The following is a 17,222-nucleotide window of genomic DNA, read 5'->3' on the forward strand; positions in this document are numbered from 1 at the left end:
GAGCAGGGGCGAGGAGGAGGGAGGAGGAAGAAAGGGGCGGGGCCAGGGGAGGGAAGAGAAGAAGGGGGAGGGGAAGGGAAAGGGGAGGAGGCGGGAAGGGAGGGGGAGTGGAGGAGGGGCCTGCGCGCCCGCCCCGCGCCCTCCGTCCCCGCGCCGGCCTCAGCGCCCTCGCGCGCCGCAGCATCCCAGCCGCAGCCGCCGCCGCCGCCGCCGCCGCCGCCGCCGCCGGGCCTCCCCGCCACCCCCTCCCCGGCCCGGCCGCCTCCCGCTGCCGCCGCCGCCGCCATTCCTGGCGCCCGAACTCGCCCGGCCGGGAGCCGCCGCGGGCAGGACGCGCGCTCCAGGTAAGCGGCCGGGCTGGCGCGGGAGGGAGGGCGCGCGGGGCCGGGCAGGTGCGCTGGGGGCGGCCTGGACCCTCCGCGGAGCCCCCACTCTACACCCCTAGGCTCCTCACCGGACCCTCGGGGCCCTCCCCGAACCCCTGCAGGAGCCTCCTTCTGGGATCCGCCGGACCCCTGGACTCCTTCCTGGATCCCCCCCGGGACGCCTCCCAGAGACACCTACCCGGACCCCTCCCTGGACCCCTCCGACCCCCTGGACCCCTCTGCGATCCCTCCCCGGCCTTCTCCCCTTCCCGGTTGCCTCCGCAGTCCCTGCGCGCAGGTGGCTCCTCTGGGCGCGGGGCAGCGGGGGCGCGCTGCAGACCCGGGCCAGGGAGGGGGCGGCGCGCTCGGCCAGGCCCCGTCGCGCCCTGGCCCGCCCGGTCCGGCCCCGCCAGGTGAGGCCCCACTCCGGCCAGCCAGGCTCTGGCCGGGCCCCCGCGGGCTTCTATTTTGGTCGCGGAGGCCGCGGCCCCTGTGCACTGGACCCGGCGCCGCGCACTCAGACAGGTGGGGCAGGTTGGGCCGCAGTGGTCAGGTCGCCGCCTTGGCGGTGAGTGCTGCAGGCCTCGGTTTCCTTTCGGGTTTTGGCTGCATTATTCTAGAACAGCCCAGGAGAACCACAAGCCTTAGCTTGGGCTGCACCTGTTGCAGCCGCCTAGTGAGCTGCAAGGGGCCGGCTCTGCTGGGGTTATGCCAGTAAAAACGTGTAAAGGAGAGTTGAACTCGTGGTTGTCCTCTTTATTTATCTGGCTTAGTATTTTGGGGGGTAGGTGGGGGAGTGGGTGAATGGGAGTCTGTAGGTGGGCAGTTTGCGTCAAGTGAGGCCTGGTGTCGAGGGCTGGGTCCTGCTTTCCGGAACGTTTTCCACATGAAGTTGCTTTGCTTTTGTTTTGAAAACCTCACTCTGTGTTGAGCACATCCCAGGCTCGTGGGTGGCCAGGCCCCCGAAGGCCAAGCTGGACGTGGGGCCTGGGGCCAAGCATCTCACCCTGCTGTTCTGAGTCTTTTCAAATCCACCAGGCGCCACGGAACGGAAGTTTCCTTTCCTGGGGGTGACGTGACACCAGTGGCCTGTTTCCTCATATGTGTCCTAGGCCTGGGGCCTGCCTGCTGGCTGCCCAGGCGAGGTTATTTGGGAATGTTTAGTGTGTCCCAGAAACAGGCAGCTCTGGCCAGTGCAGGGGCAGGGTTCTGGTAGAGATGATAATGCCCTGATTGTCATTTTGACAGTTGGTGTCTGTGTATATCATGTCTTGGTAGTCGTCAGCCAGAAGAAGAAAGTAGGCGGGCTCAGCATACCCACCAGGGAGGCTGGGGTGGGAGGATGAGGGATGCACTGGCCTGTTTCTATGAGCAAAGACTGCTGTCCCAGAAGGCCAGACCTTCAGACTAAGAAAAGTGTACGTGGTACACTCAGCGAGTCAAACAAAGAAATAAAAACACATCACTGGTGCCAGGAGCAGCCCTGGGGTACCAGGAGGGTGGGCCACTTAGGAGTTGGTAGACAGAGGAACTCAGTGGCTGTATTTCAGAGTGCAGACAAGCAAAAGGCCACCGTGGGGATGCAGAGTCCCAGCTGCCATGCCAGCCCAAGGTCTTGCAGCACAGTGCAAGGGAGGGACTCCCTGGGAGGGGGCCCACCTCCTGACAAGCACACCCAGAGTCTGTTGAAAATGCAGCCTTGCACAGACCCCTCCCTGAGTGCCTGGGGTCCTGGGCTGAGGTTTGGAGTGCAAGACCAGCGACCATGTTGCACTTGATGTCCAGTGGATCTGGGGCCAGGGAGATGCCCTTGGTGACATCATCCACTTGTGGACAGTCCTCTCCATGTGGACCGATGGAGGCAGATGTTATCTAGAGCCGCTTTCCTCACACCAAGTGGGTGTGTCTAGGCCAAAGCTTGGGAGTGCACGCTAATGGTCGGCTTTGACTGAGGAGGGAGGGAACGGCCGCTGCTGCCAGCACAACAGCAAAATCAATAATGCATTGCAAACATCAGTGGTTTTCTCTATCTTCTGTGCTTCTGGATTGAGCCTGTTCAGGCTTCTGCCTCTCTTGGTTCCATTTCTGGTGGGGAGGGAGGGATGGGCGGGTCCAGGAGGGTGGTGGCAGATTCTCCTCCTGACCCCTGGAGCCAGAGCTCCGGGGTTGGAGCTAGGACCCATGGGGATGAAACTTGCCATGTGAAAATATAGACATAAACGTGCTATCGGCTGACTATTGAGCTTAGTTGCTGAGAGAAAGGCTGCTGCCTGCTGTTCCCAACCAGGGCAGTTATTTCTTCTTTGAACTTGGACAATAACAGGAAGAAGACTAGAAGGTGAGAAGGGAGGTGGCAGAGGCACCTGGGTTGGGTCCTCTCTTCCCTGGGCCAGGGTCCACCCTGGGCTTGGCAGGTGCAGCTCCTCAGCCCTGCCCATTGCATCCCCATCCCCATCACCATTGCCATCCAGGGTCCAGGGCTGCTGGAGGAGATAGCTGCTGATTCACTCAGGTGGAGAGGGTGTGCCAGGGCCTTCCCTGGAAGCTGGTTGGTGTTTTCAGCCCACTAGTTAAGGCGATCCTTGGGATAAGCAAATTGCTTTGCTGCTTGTGGCTCACTTTCCAGCTTCTGTGACCCTCCCTGAGTGAATTTGCCTTTACCTGGGGGTGTCACAGCAAGGGTCCCAGCTTTCTACTGCCCTGCTGCTACCCCTGGGGCATCAGCAGCCACCTTCCCACAGCACCTGGGCAAGCCTCAGTGGGGGGCAGGCAGGGTCCTGTTATTTGGTCCAGAAGTTTCAGATGCTGCCCATGAAAGCAATGACTGCATCCCTTCCCTGGATCACATCTAAGTGTCACCCCAAGATTTCTGGCTTTGATCAAAGCCTGATCCAGAGCTGTCACTCGGATCAGCATTTGATCCAAGCATCACTCCTTTGAGAACTGGGCTATTGATGTGTCTCATGGACATTTGTGGAGTGAATAATGATTTTAAGGAATTCCTTAATCACAGCATTGTGGTTATGTTAGAATAAACTTCACCCTTTAGCGATAGATACTGAGTGTTGGTAGATGAAATGATGTTTGGGATCTGCCTCAGATTAGTGTGGGGTGGGGAAGCAGAGGGGATGAGGAGGGGCGAGATGGTCTGAGTGGACAGTTTGGGGTCTGGATGAGAGTACCTGGGTTCTTTGTTCTGTTCTGGCTGCTTCCGTGCACTTTGAAAAGTCTCCATCATGAAAAGTTAATAATAATCGGAGATCTCCAATTCCTCCATGTAAAACATGCCATTGGATTCTTTACTTCATGATGGCATCATTCAAAGGTTTACTTTAAAAGATGTGCCAATCTATTAAGTAGAAACGTCACTCGTTAGTGTAGACTATAGAGAATGTGCCCTCTCCATGCACAAGTGCAGGCACTCAGCACGGAAGCCCATCTGGAAGGACACACACCTGGTATTCAGCAGATCGTTACGGAGCCGCCTGTGTGGACCTGGTGCCAGGCGCTGCCCCAGGCTCTAGGGACTCAGCCCTGACTGAAAGCAGCACTCCAGTTAGCAAAGGGTGGGGCGTGTGTGAATGTAAGTGAGTGTGTGTTGGGGGAGGAGAGGGAAGAGGAAGAGGGAACCTGTACTTTGTCTCCTTTTTGTACTTATATATGGTTTGTTTCTGTTACAAAGAATTATTTTTGGAATTACGAAATGAATTTGCCAACACTGGTCTTCATTAGGTCATATACTTTCCTCTGGCGTTTTAAATAGGATTTGATTTGTGGAAGTTCATGTTTCTACACATCTTAATAACAGATGAATTGGCTTCCATGAGGCAATCAATGAATCAGTAGTTATTGACCCTCTGAGTATGTGCTTTGTGGGCTATGAAGGATAGAAATCAATATGCTACTATCAGCATTAGGGGAGACAAGACGAAGACCCTGACAATTAAATAATAGTACAGTCCAGCCACAGAAGGGTCATCCTTACACCAGTACAGAAACGAAGGCCAAGTCTGGTCTGGAGCCTGTGCCAGAGGGGTCCCCATTGCCGGTTGGCTAATCTGGACTTGGGGCTTGTTCCAGCATTTCCTGCGGTGCCTTTGTTTTCTTCTTCCATTTAGTAGAGGATATGTTAAGTAACCTAAAGCTATAGCAAAAACGTAAGTGGTGCATGCTGCATAGAAGTCTACAAAGTAAAAAGTAGAAGTTGCTTAGAATTGTAACAGTTTTTGTATTTTCCTGATCTGTTGCAAGAAATTAGAGTTGCTTGAGCAGCCAGAACGTAATTTGCCTTGATGTAGAATTTGGGTGTTTGTTGGGCCTTCTGATTTGTATGTGTGTTTTGATTTTGTTTGGAAGGACAGAAAGTTTCCCGTTAGGCCTGCAATTGGCCCACTTGGTTCTCACTGTGAGTTTAGGAGCTTTTGTTTGTTGTTGTTCCTGACCGGTGTGTCCCATGTGCTGTGAGGGCACAGCCGGGTGCTGCAGCAGGGTTGTGGTGGGGCTCTGAGCCCTGGGCCATCTTTGAGGGCTGAGGGTCTTGGCACACATTCATTGTCATGCTGCCAGGAGCCGCCTGCCTTCGCGCCTGCACAGAACCACCCAGTGGGTGGACGCACATTCTTTTTCCCCATCTGGATCACACTTATCCTGTAGAGCCCCCTCCTTCTCAGGGCCCACAAGGAGCTGAGCCATCTGGGCGGGTCACAGTGCCGGCAACTTTGGTCCCTGGTGGGTGATGCTCCTGTGTCTTAGGTTCTCCACGTGAAGGAACTGCTTACCTTTCAGGGCCCTCCCAACTCTTGCACTTGTCAGCTTGATGAAGTTTCACTGCTTCTCCAGAAAACATGTATTGAATGTCAGTCGTGGCTGGGGATGCCGGGGAATATGGTCAAGTGGAGGGAGATGGGAGGCTAATGAGACGGGAGAGATAGTTCCAGGTCCAGCTGCTTAAGGGGCCAGTGGTTTGTTGAGAGGGTGGTTGTGATTTAAAATCAGGTGGCCCCTGTGCCTTGCTGAGCCCTAGATGTAGGGGAGGTGAGGAGTGGTGAGGGGACACTTAGGCACACATGAGCAATGACAGGAGGGCGGTGCGGGGCGGGCCTTGCAGGAGCTTGGGCAGCCTCCTCAGGTGGGAGGCAGGCTGATTTCAGGTGTTCTGCGAAGACGGAGCCAACAGGACTGTGATGGATCCCATGAGGGCTGTTGCAGCAAGCAAGGGATCCAGGATGACCCAAGAGTCTTGGATCGGGTGTTGGAAGGATAGAGTTGCCATCACTCTTGAGACTGAGGTCTGCAGGGGAGCAGTTGTGAGGATTCAGAGGGATGGTGTGGCTCAAGATAGTGCAGGTGAGAGCCCTACTGAAGTGTCCCAGTGGAGGTGGGGAGGAGGAAGTTGGAGGAAGGGATCTGGAGTTTGGGGGAGTGTTCTGAGCTGGGACGCTAATCTTGGCATTATATTATAGCTATACAGATGACATTTTGAAAGGGAATTTGGATGAGACCACTAGGGAGTTGAGGTAGATGGAGAAGAGCAGAGGTCCGAGGACTGAGCCTGGAACAAGAAACCAAGAAGGTGCGGCCAGCGAGGTAGGGGATAACCAGAGGGGCCTGAGGGCATCCTGGAGGCCACGTGCAGCTTGTGTGAGAGGGAGGGTGACAGCGGAGGTCAAGAAGGTGAGAACCGAAGACAACCTTGGGTTTATCCACGTGGTCTGGGATGGTGGGCTGAAGTATGGGGTGAGTTTCTTGAGAGAAGGAAGGAGGGGAATTTGGGACAGCAGGACCCTATCGCTTTTTCAAGAATTTTGCTGCTGTGAAGGGCAGTGGGGAAGTGGAGGGGGGTCATGGGCAGATAGGGCTGAGGGAGGCCCGCTTGGAAGGTTTGCATCCTGAAGAGAAGGATGGAGCAGAGCAGGAGGAAGCCGTGAGGTGGGTGGGAGGGACAGAGACTGGCTGGGGCCGCCCCGTCAGTGGAGGGTCCCCATGAGCTGCTGTTGACTCTCGGTGTGTGCTGTGCCTCCTCTTGGCCCCGGGGCCCACAGATGCATGGGGCTGTCCCGTCGCTGGTGGACTGTGAGCATTTGCCTCATCACCTTAGTGAGTGCTGGCATTGTCTCCAGGCTGGGCAGGGATGGCCTGCATTTTGCCTGCAACACTGACTCTCAGTTCCACGTGGACTGAACGCTGGAGGAATGGGAGTGTGCTTCTCTGAGAGTGGTCCCCGCACCAGCGGCATTGCACCCCTAGGAAATGCAGAGTCTCCCTGGCGTCTGGAACTGTGGGGTGGGACCAGCCATCTGTTTGTTGTTGTTGTTGTTGTTTTTGAGACAAAGTCTTGCTCTGTCGCAAGGCTGGCGTGCAGTGGTGTGATCTTGGCTCACTGCAACCTCTGCCTCCTGGGTTCAAGCCATTCCCCTGCCTCAGCCTCCTGAGTAGCTGAGACTACAGGCACACGCCACCATGCCCGGCTAATTTTTTGTATTTTAGTAGAGACAGCGTTTCACCATGTCGGCCAGGATGGTCTCGATCTCCTGAGCTCAGGTGATCCACCCTCCTCGGCCTCCCAAAGTGCTGGGATTACAGGTGTGAGCCACGGTGCCCAGCCTCAGCCATCTGTTTTAACAGGCTCCCCAGAGACATTTGAACTGCTTCCCTAAGACAGGCCCACACTTGGGAGTGGGTGGGACAGGCCTATGGGGAGAAAGTAGTGGTCCCCAGGTTGGATGCACCTTAGACTTGGCGTGCTTTCCACATGGAGTCCCACTAGAGGCAATGCTGTCTTACTCAGTTTTATTGACATGAATTATGACAAAATATATTCACTTCAAACACACAGTTTAACTGAGTTTTGACACATGTAGATAGCCATGTGGCTGACACCATAATCAGGATATAGACCAGGATTTGGTAAGCTTAGGCCTGCAGGTCAAGTGTGCTGGGTCAGTTTATTTCAGAATCATCTATGGCTGCTTTTATGCTATTGCAGCAGAGGTGAGCAGTTGCCACAGAGACCATATGGCCCTGAGAATCCCCCTAAATTTCCCTGTTGCCCCTTTTCACTCAACTCCCTCTTCCTGGCAATTACTGATCTGCATAGATTAGATTATTATAGATTGGATTTATTTCTTCAATACTTTCAAAGTGGGAGCATATATTTGACAGTTGCTCCTAGATTTGTGATGGGATTACATCCTAATCATAAATCCATCATTAAGTTGAAGATATCCTAAGTCAAAAATGTGTCTGATACACCTGACCCGCCCAAAAGCATACCTTAGGCTAGCCCACCTTCAACGTGCACAGAACACTTATATTAGCCTACAGCTGGGCAGAGTCATCTAACACAAAGCCTTTTTTATAATAAAGTGTTGAATATAATTTACTGAATGCTGCACTGACAGTGAAAAGCAGAATGGTTGTGTGGATACTCGCAGTATCGTTTCTACTGGATTCGAATGGCTTTCACACCATTGTAAAGCCAAAAAATGATAAATGAAACCATTGTAATTGGGGAACCATCTGCATACTCTTTGTGTCTAGCTCCTTTCACTCTGCATAATGTTTTTGAGATTCTTACATGTTGCTGTGCATACCAGCACTTCATGTCTTTTTATTGCTGAATAGTTGGTGGACGTTTGGATTGTTTCCTCTTATGGGTTATTGTGAATCAAAGTGCTGGGAGCTACAACTCAACCACAAAGACTGCCAGTTAAAACGTGGGTAAATGTGTCAGTAAAGGTGATATACAAACGGCCAATAAACATGTGAGAAGGTGCTTAACATCATTAGTTGTTAGGGAAATGTGAATGAAAGCCACAGTGAGATGCCACAGTGAGATTCCACCTCGCACCTTAGTAGCTTTCATTAAAAAAAAAAAAAAAAAAAGAGGGGAGGGAAATAACATAAGCATAGGTGAGGTTATGGAGAAATTAGAACCCTCATACACTCCGGATAGAAATGTAAAATGGTGTAGCTGTTTTGGAAAAAAGTTTGGAGATTCCTCAAAAAGTTAAATGCAGAATTACCATATGACCTAGCACTCCCACTCCTAGGTATATACCTAAAGGAATTGAAAGCAAGGACTCACACAAAAACTTATACGTGGCTGTTCACAGTGGCACTATTCCAGTAGCCAAAGGACGGAAACCCAGATGTCCAGCAGTGGATAAATGGGTAAGCTAAATGTGGTATATTCATACATGGCCTATGATTCAGTCATAAAAAGGAATGAAGCACTGATACATGCTACAATGTGAATTAACCTCAAAAACATTATTCTAAGTGAAGGTAGCCAGGCACAGATTAATAGCTGCATATTGTATTATTTCATTGATATGAAATGTTCAGAATGGGCAGATCTTTCCAGACAGAAAACACATTAGTGGTTGCCAGGGGCTGGGGAGGTGGGGGAATGGGAAGTGAACACTTAATATGCATTGGGGTTTCTTTTGAGGTCCTGGAACTAGATAGTGGTGATGGTTACATAACATTGCGAATGTACTAAATGCCACTGGATTATACGCTTTAAAATGGTAAATTTTATCTTACGAGTATTTTACCACAATAAAAGATGATATAAGACATGCTGTGAGCATTCGTGGGCAAATCTTAGCATGGACGTATGTTTTTATTTCTCCTGCATAACTACCTACAAGTGGAATTACAGGGTTTCATGGTAAGTAGATGTTTAACTTGATTAAAAATCTGGCAAACTGCTTTGCAAAGCCGTTGTATCATTTTACGTTCCCACTGCTAACGCATGAGAGTTGCAGTTGGTTTACGTCCGTGCCAACACTTGCTGTTGTCAGTCTTATTAATTTTAGCTATTCTAGTAGAAATGTGGTAGTGCTGTATCTGTGCAGTTTTAGTTGAGTGTCTTTTCATGTGCTTATTAGCTGTTTGTGTATATTCTTTTGTGAAGTGTCTGTTCAGATCCTTTGATCACTTTTTAATTGGGTTGTCTTCTTACATGTGAGTTGTAAGTGTTCTTTACATATTCTCGACTCAAACCCTTTGTCAGATATTTGTATTGCAAATATTTTCTCTCAATCTATGGCTTGCCTTTTTATCAGTTATATCTTTCAATGGGCAGACTTTTTGGTTTTAAGTTGTTTTAACGGTTTGTGCTTTTTGTACCCTATTTGAGAAATCTTTGTCTAACCCATAGTGATAAAGATTTTCTGTGTTTTCTTCTGAAAATGTGGTAATTGTAGCTTTTATGTTTAGATCTGAGATCCATTTCGGCTGGGCGTGGTGGCTCACGCCTGTAATCCCAACAGTTCAGGAGGCTAAGGTGAGTGGAACACCTGAGGTCAGGAGTTTGAGACCAGCCTGGCCAACATGGTGAAACCCTGTCTCTACTAAAAGTACAAAAATTAGCTGGGTGTGATGGTGCACGTATGTAATCCCAGCTTCTCGGGAGCCTGAGGCAGGAGAATCACTTGAACCTGGGAGGCGGAGGTTGCAATGAGCCGAGATCGCACCATTGCACTCCAGCCTGGGTGACAGAGCGAGACTCTGTTCTCAAAAAAAAAAAAAAAAAAAAAAAAAAAAAAAGATCTGCGATCCATTTTGAGTTACTTTTTAATGGAAAGAGCTAAGGATTGAGGTTCATTGTTTTACATGTAGACATCCAATTGTTCTCACATCATTTGTTTTAAAGTAAACAACAACAACAAGCCTATTCTTTCTCCAGTGAATTATGTTGGTCCCATGTTTGTAAAGTAATTGACCTTATCTGTGTGCCTTTGTTTCTGGATTCTGTTCTGTTCCATTATGGCTTATTCCTCATAGGTCCCAGTATCACACTGTCTCTGTAGTAACTCCTGAAGTCAGGTAACGTGACAATTTTGCTTCATTTTCAAAATTGTAGTGTCGGTTCTAGATCCTTTGCATTTTCTTATATACTTAAGATCAGTTTGTCAGTTTCTACAGCAAGCCTGCTTGGATTTTGCCTGGAATTGTATTAACTCCTTAGATCAATTTGGGAAGAAACGTTGTAACAATATTTGGTCTCTTGAACAATGAGCATGGAATCTCCCTCTATCTATTTTCATCTTCCTTTATTTCTTTCAGCAGTGTTTTGTAGTTTTGAGTGTACAGGTCTTGCACATGTTTTATCAGATTTACTCATAAGTATTTCGTATTATTATACATGGATTTTAAAAAATTTATTTTCCAGTTGTTAATTGCGATATATAGAAATACAATTGATTTTTTATATTTTTTGTTTATCCTGTGAACTTTGCTAAGTCGCTATTTAAGTAGCTTTTTTTGTAGTCGCTCAAGATCTTTCATATAGATAATTCTGATGATTATGAATAAAGACCAGTTTCTTTCCAGTTAGAATGCCTTTTACTTCTTTTTCTTCTTTTCTTTCACTTCTAGGACTTTCAGTACAATGATTAATGAAGTGGTAAAAGTGGACATTCTTGCCTGTTCAATCTTAGGAAGAATTTCAAGTTTTGTTGTTGTTGTTGTTAAGTGTGATGTTAGGTAAAGATATGAAGTGCCTTTTACGAGGTGGTGGAAGTTTTTTGATTTGTTGAGAGCTTTTATCATGAGTAGGTGTTGAATTTCCTCATACACCTTTTCTGTATCTGTTGAGATGATCATAGGGTTTTTCATTTTTTGTTTGTAAATATGGTGAATTACACTGGTTAACTTTTGAATATTAAATCATTCTTGCATTTCTGGCACAAATCCCACTTAGTCATTATGTATCTTTTTTATATATTTATTTTATATATTATATATATATTTATATATTGCTGGATTTGATTTGCTGCAATTTTATTAAGGATATTTGTGGCTATGTCATGAAGGATATCGTTTTCTTTTCTGGTACTATCTTTTATATTGGTATCAAAGTAAAGTTTGCCCCACACAATGATTTGAGAAGTGGTTTCTCTTACTATTTTTGAATAGTCTGTGTAGAATTGGGCTTCTCTTGCTCTCCCCTCTCCTCCCCTCCCCTCCCCTTCCCTTCCCTTCCCTTTTTGGAGACAAGGTCTTACTATGTTGTCCAGGCTGGAGTGCAGTGGTACAATCATAGCTCAATCATAGCTCACTGCAGCCTTGACTTCCTGGGCTCAAGTGATCTTCCTGCCTTAGCCTCCAGAGTAGCTGGGACTACAAGCATGCACCAGTATGCCTGGCTAATTTTTTTGAATTTTAGCAGAGACAGAGTTTCACTATGATTCCCAGGCTGGCCTCGAACTCCTAACCTCAATCCATCTTCCCGCTTTGGCCTTCTGAAGTGCTGAGCTTACAGGTGTGAGCCACTGTGCACAGCCTATCTGGGCTTTTCTTTATGGAGAGGCTCTTAATTATGAATTCAATTCCTTAACATAGGACTATGAAGATTTTCTGTTTCTGTTTGAGTCAGTTCTGGTTATTTGTGTGATTTATTGAGCTATAATTTTATATAGAGTGAAATCTTTCCTGTTAAATGTACCATTCTGTGAGTTTTGGTTAATGCATGTGGTTTTGGTAAATATAACCATCACCAAATCAAGGTGTGGAAAATTTTCGTAACTCCAAAAATTCCGTCTTGTGCCCCTTGTAGTCAGTTTCCTTTCCCCAGACCTAGCAACCACTGACCTGTTTTCCATCCCTCTAGGCTTTTCCAGAATTTCATATAGAAGGAATTATACAGATTGTAGCCTTTGAGTCTGGCTTTTTTCACTCAGCATAATTGTGCAGGTATTTGAGCAGTAAATAAAGCAATCAGATCAATGTCTCAGGGGTAACTCTGGCATTTCGAAGTGATGAATTGGAAAGACAAAGATTGGAGACAAGGGAAAGAAGTTATGGGACAAGAATGCTAGATGATGTTCATGGTGACCTTGTTATAAATGATATGCCAAATGCTTTCTATCCGTCTCATGGAATTCTGACCACAGTCCTGTAAGACTGGGTCAGTTCTTCCCTCTCGTTTATAGGTGAGAACAGAGAGAATAAGAATGTTATTCTTGAAGCCGCTCAGCCAAGAAGTGGTGAAGCCAGGAGTTGTGATTCGATGCTCTGTACTGAGGTCCAGCATCTAATGCATGCACTAGGAGGTGGCAGTTGGTTAGTGTTTTTTTTTTTTTTTTTTTTTTCTGAGATGGAGTTTTGCTCTTGTTGCCCAGGCTGGAGTGCAATGGTGCGATCTCGGCTCACTGCAACCTCTGCCTCCCAGGTTCAAGCGATTCTCCTGCCTCAGCCTCCTGAGTAGCTGGGATTACAGGCATGCGCCACCATGCCTGGCTAATTTTGTATTTTTAGTAGAGATGGGGTTTCTCCATGTTGGTCAGGCTGGTCTTGAACTCCCGACCTCAGGTGATCCTCCTGTCTTGGCCTCCCAAAGTGCTGGGATTACAGGCGTGAGCCACCGTGCCCGGCCCGGTTAATGTTTTAAAGATTTTAAAGGCGCATGTACCCTTTGGCCATTGGAGTCTGAATGAGTTAGACATTTAGTTTATTTATAGAATCATGAATGTTAAGAAGCATTTATTGAAAAGGGTGTTTCTCAGTGTTTATAAATAGAAAATCCAGATATAACCTGGGCAGCTACTGACAGTGAAATAGTTAGGCAGGAGGTGCCATAGTAACATTGGTCACTCTTTAAAAATCTAGTGTAAAATATGCCTAATGAGATGAGAAGTCAGCATAATACATCATGTGTTAAGAACAGTTCTTGAACCAACATGCACGGCAAGGGCTTACAATTGCCTAGAAAGCACTAGACCATGTCCAAAATGCGAGTCGAATGTTTAGTTGATGACGTGCCTTCTGTTTTCTCCTTGGTGCTTGTCTGCATTTCTCTGATTTTCTGCAACAATACTTGTTATGGAAATCACAAAGGAGAAATACAAAGGAAAAGGTTGAAAAACGTAGCTCTAGAACACACACACACACACAACATACTACACACATATCCCTCCACCACACACCCAGTACACACACACCAAACAACACACACATACACATCACACCACACACCCCATACCACACACTACACACATACCCCCCACACCACAAACACCCAGTATACACACATTACACACACACCACACAATACATCCACACACCACGCACCACACCACACATTCCCCATACCACACACTTCACACATTCCTGCCACACCACACACACATAACACACAACACATCCATACACATCACATACCACACACACACCCACCACACTACATACATACACCACACCACACACACACTACATATATACTGCATACATACACTACACATCACACCACGAACACCCCATACTACACACATACCCCACCATGTATACACACACCATACATGTACCTCCCCACCCCACACACCCAGTCCATACACACCACAAACACTACACACACCCACCACGTGGTACATACACATACCATGCCACACACACACACAAAACACAACACATACTGTACACATACACACCACACACACCACACATCAAACCCCACACATAACACCACACAGTCATATGCTGCACGTGCCACAGCACACACAGCACACACACACCCCATATGCATCGGAGTCTTGAGAGCTTTGCACACTTTTCCTAGACTGGTCATGCGTGCCTTGTTCCCAAAGCAGTTGGGTGTTTTGCAGCTTGTTCTGCTCCTAAAGGGCACGCAGGCAGTGAAGCCGGCCGGCCCCTCGCTTGCCTCTCCCAGACGAAGCCCAGCTGCAGGTGGGCCTGCAGGGCGGGGTGGCCGCAGTGTCCTCTTTAAGGCTCCAGTTCCTGGGGGAGCCTGGAAGCCCTTCTGTGCCTGTCACCTTGTGCGCAGCCTCAGTGGGGCCCGCCCCCTTCCTTAGTGGGGTTGTCCCTCAGTGGTTGTTGGGGGACTGTAGGATTATTAAATGAGATGACTCCTGTAATATCCCTTCTTGCGCATGTTTGAACTGAGACGCATGTGGAATTCAGTGTCACGTTTGAAACCAACCCTCAGAGAGGTTTCAGTGCATGGACCATATTGCTAAAACATTTTTTATTACAATACAAAAGCTTCTTGACCATCAGGAAGCCTGGCTGTGTGGGTGGGTGTCTCATGCCTGGCTGGCTTCAGACGCTGACAGTGACCCACATGCATTTTATATTGTGAGGCAGCACACACACACACGCACACACACACAGCACACATGCCACTAAGTTTTGCTCACAACAGCCACCCTTAACTATCTATGACACCCCCTGATATTTTTATTTAATTGTATTTGTTGAAAAACTGTATTTGCAACCCCCAGATTGAGAACTACTGACCCCCATGTGACATCTGGCCCTATGTGTAACTGCATGGAAATGTAAAAATTTTAGCATGAAGTCAATGTGTGTACACTATTTCTCACGTTGGCTGACTTTGACCATGTACTCCTCTACCGCTTGATTTTCCTCTCAGTGAGGCTAATCCCCTCATTTCTGGGGCTGGGCATGCCTTAGAGTCTTCAGCACAGTGCCTACCCCAGCGGCTGGTGTTGGACTGCAAGCCCAAGAACAACAGGGAAGGAAAACTGGGTCAAAGCAAAGCTCTTGAGCAGGCGGAATTGGATATCTGGCTTGTCTTTGAATGCTGAGGGCAGTGGCTTGGGTTTCAAATACGGAATCCTGCGAAGCCGCCCAGCTCCCTTGGTCTCGCCTGTAAGCAGCAGCTGTGTCCTGCATGTTCTGTGGGGCTGAGGTCTCTCCGTGCAGGGACCTGCCTTCCTCATGTTCCAGTTCCTTCCGCAAGAGCATGGTTGGAGCAGGGCTTGGTTTTTGCCAGCTTGGCAAAACCAGAGAGGTGGTGAGAAGGCGATTTTTAAAATAGACATCAGTCGCCGCAGGACCCAGAAACAAGCCTTTGGGGAGATACAGACTCCATTTATTTCCAAGTAACCGCTCTGTAACTCCAGCCAGTGGGCACAGGTTTTATTTCAACTGGAAGAGAGTGTCATTTAATAATTAGCACATTTAGAGCTGCAGAAAGGATAGATGGCTTAGCACAGACGTCTGGCGGTGGAAATGAAGGAGCCCTGAGAATGCAGACACGCTCTCTCCCCTTTCTCTTTTCTCAGCGAGGAGACCATGCTCAGGCCACAGTGGCATTCTCTAAATAAGTGATGGTGTCATCTAGAGACTTCCACTGAGACATTTTGTGTCAGGACTACTCTGAAGCCTTTTCAAGCACTTACGTTGTAGTTGCTACAGACAGGAAAACACTTTGCCAAGCACAGCCTTATTCATGAATTGTGTCAGGCCGGGAGTCCGTTCCTGCTGGTGTCACCCTCCCCAAACTGCTGGGCTGGGGGCCCTCTCCTTGCTGCTGGAGGAGGCAGAGCGTGCCTCCTGCTGCACAGGAGACATCTGCTACAGTGCAGTTATCCTGAGCTTTGAGGGGCCTTCTGCTGCTGGGGCTAAGAATGGCTGGGAGGCTTCCCTGAGGATCGGAGCTGTTGCTGATGCCTGTGTAAACCCTAACGAGTGTTTGGTGTTTGCGTGCTGTTCTTTGTGTTGTGACTCTTCCAAGTGCCTGTCTGATCAGAGCTGACGTGAAGAGCAGATTCCATGGTCTGAGACTCTGGCCTCATGGTCCTCAGAGTGATCCAGGTGTGGCCTGCTTGCTGGCCTTGCTGGTGCACATTCTCTGTGGATGTGTCCCAGGAGGGCAGCAGGATACAGCCAGCCAGTGGGTGGTGGACATTGCAAGTGCTCTGACTGCTGTGAGCTGGTTGGTCCACAGCTGGCTTTGCTGCCTTCTTCTTGGAGCAGCTAGGTCGGCCCCATGGCCCACGTCTGGGCGGTGACCCCTCTCCCAGCCTCCTTTCCCCTCTTGGAGTCAAGGGAAGGTCATCGACAGGAAGCAGCAGTGGCGAAGCCCTCTCGCTGGGTTTGCTGTTTCCATTTTTCCATCTCCTCCTTCCTTCTGCAGTGAGATATTTGCAAAATTTACTGTGAAGCACACCTAGCCTCAGTGTGCGGCCCTTGAATCTTCACAAATGGAGCCAGTCCTGCGATGCCCGGGAAGAGGAGCAGAGCACAGGGCCTTGGGCCCCGCTGCTTGCCACTCCCCAGCTGATCACAGCACAGGTTAATCTTGGCTGGCTTGACTCTGTGTGCCTTGGATTCTGCAGCACATCCTCGTGCGTGTCACTCAGCGTCCGTCTGTGACATTTGGCTTGAGCTCACCCAGGGTCTTCTTCTCTTGCCTTGTCACCTCATATTCCGGTGTATGTGTCTGTCACAATTTAGGCACATTTATATCCGCCACGGGTGTGTGCTGCCCACTCGGCTTCCAGTTTGAGGCTGTTAGGAATGAGATTTTGAACGTCCTTGCACACGGGCTGTGTTTTAGCCTTTTATTCTCCTTTCAGGACACCAGGGGCCCTCCAGTTCTTAGGGCTCCACTTCCTGGGGCAGGTCTTGTCTCCGTGGTGGCACCTGTGGTTTAATTTTGTCTCAGACCTCCCACGTAGCACCCTGTTTCCAGCCCTGCTGTGAACCTTCTCCTCTGAGAAGGGGCCCCTGAACCAGCTCCTGCTGCTTGCTGATGGGCCCCGCCTCCCTCGCTGGACCCTCGGGGGTCTCTCCAGCTACACCCTATGTGCATCCTGCCCCACCGCCACCTGCTCACCCAGGCCAGATGGGCACATCCCTGTCATTCCTAACATGGTGTTTCTCAGCTTCACAGTTTCTGTCTCTGGCTGCACAGGGTCCACTCAATCTGCTGCCATCTACCCCTCGGAGAGCATGCAGTGCCTGCCTAGTGTGTCCCAGGTTCTGGGATGGCAGTGAGAGGTTGGGGGTTGGAGGATAATGGACAAGACGTGTTACTTTTAGCAGGAGAAGGATGTGTGGATGTACTGATAGGGGATACAGGGG

At 49.1% G+C, this 17,222-nt stretch overlaps 1 protein-coding gene across 6 annotated transcripts in view; it reads left to right on the forward strand.

Annotated features, from left to right (window-relative positions):
* The first annotated feature begins 256 nt into the window (after positions 1-256).
* The window catches only part of SEMA4D (semaphorin 4D), a 135,029-nt gene continuing 118,063 nt past the window's right edge, over positions 257-17,222 (forward strand). For all 6 annotated transcript variants that reach the window (XM_030806909.1, XM_030806870.1, XM_030806637.1 and 3 more), the window contains exon 1: positions 257-344. The gene's annotated coding sequence lies outside the window, so the exon portion shown is untranslated. The remainder of the gene's footprint in view (positions 345-17,222) is intronic.

This window comes from Nomascus leucogenys, chromosome 1a (genome assembly GCF_006542625.1).
Source record: "Nomascus leucogenys isolate Asia chromosome 1a, Asia_NLE_v1, whole genome shotgun sequence".
Lineage (NCBI taxonomy): Eukaryota > Metazoa > Chordata > Mammalia > Primates > Hylobatidae > Nomascus > Nomascus leucogenys.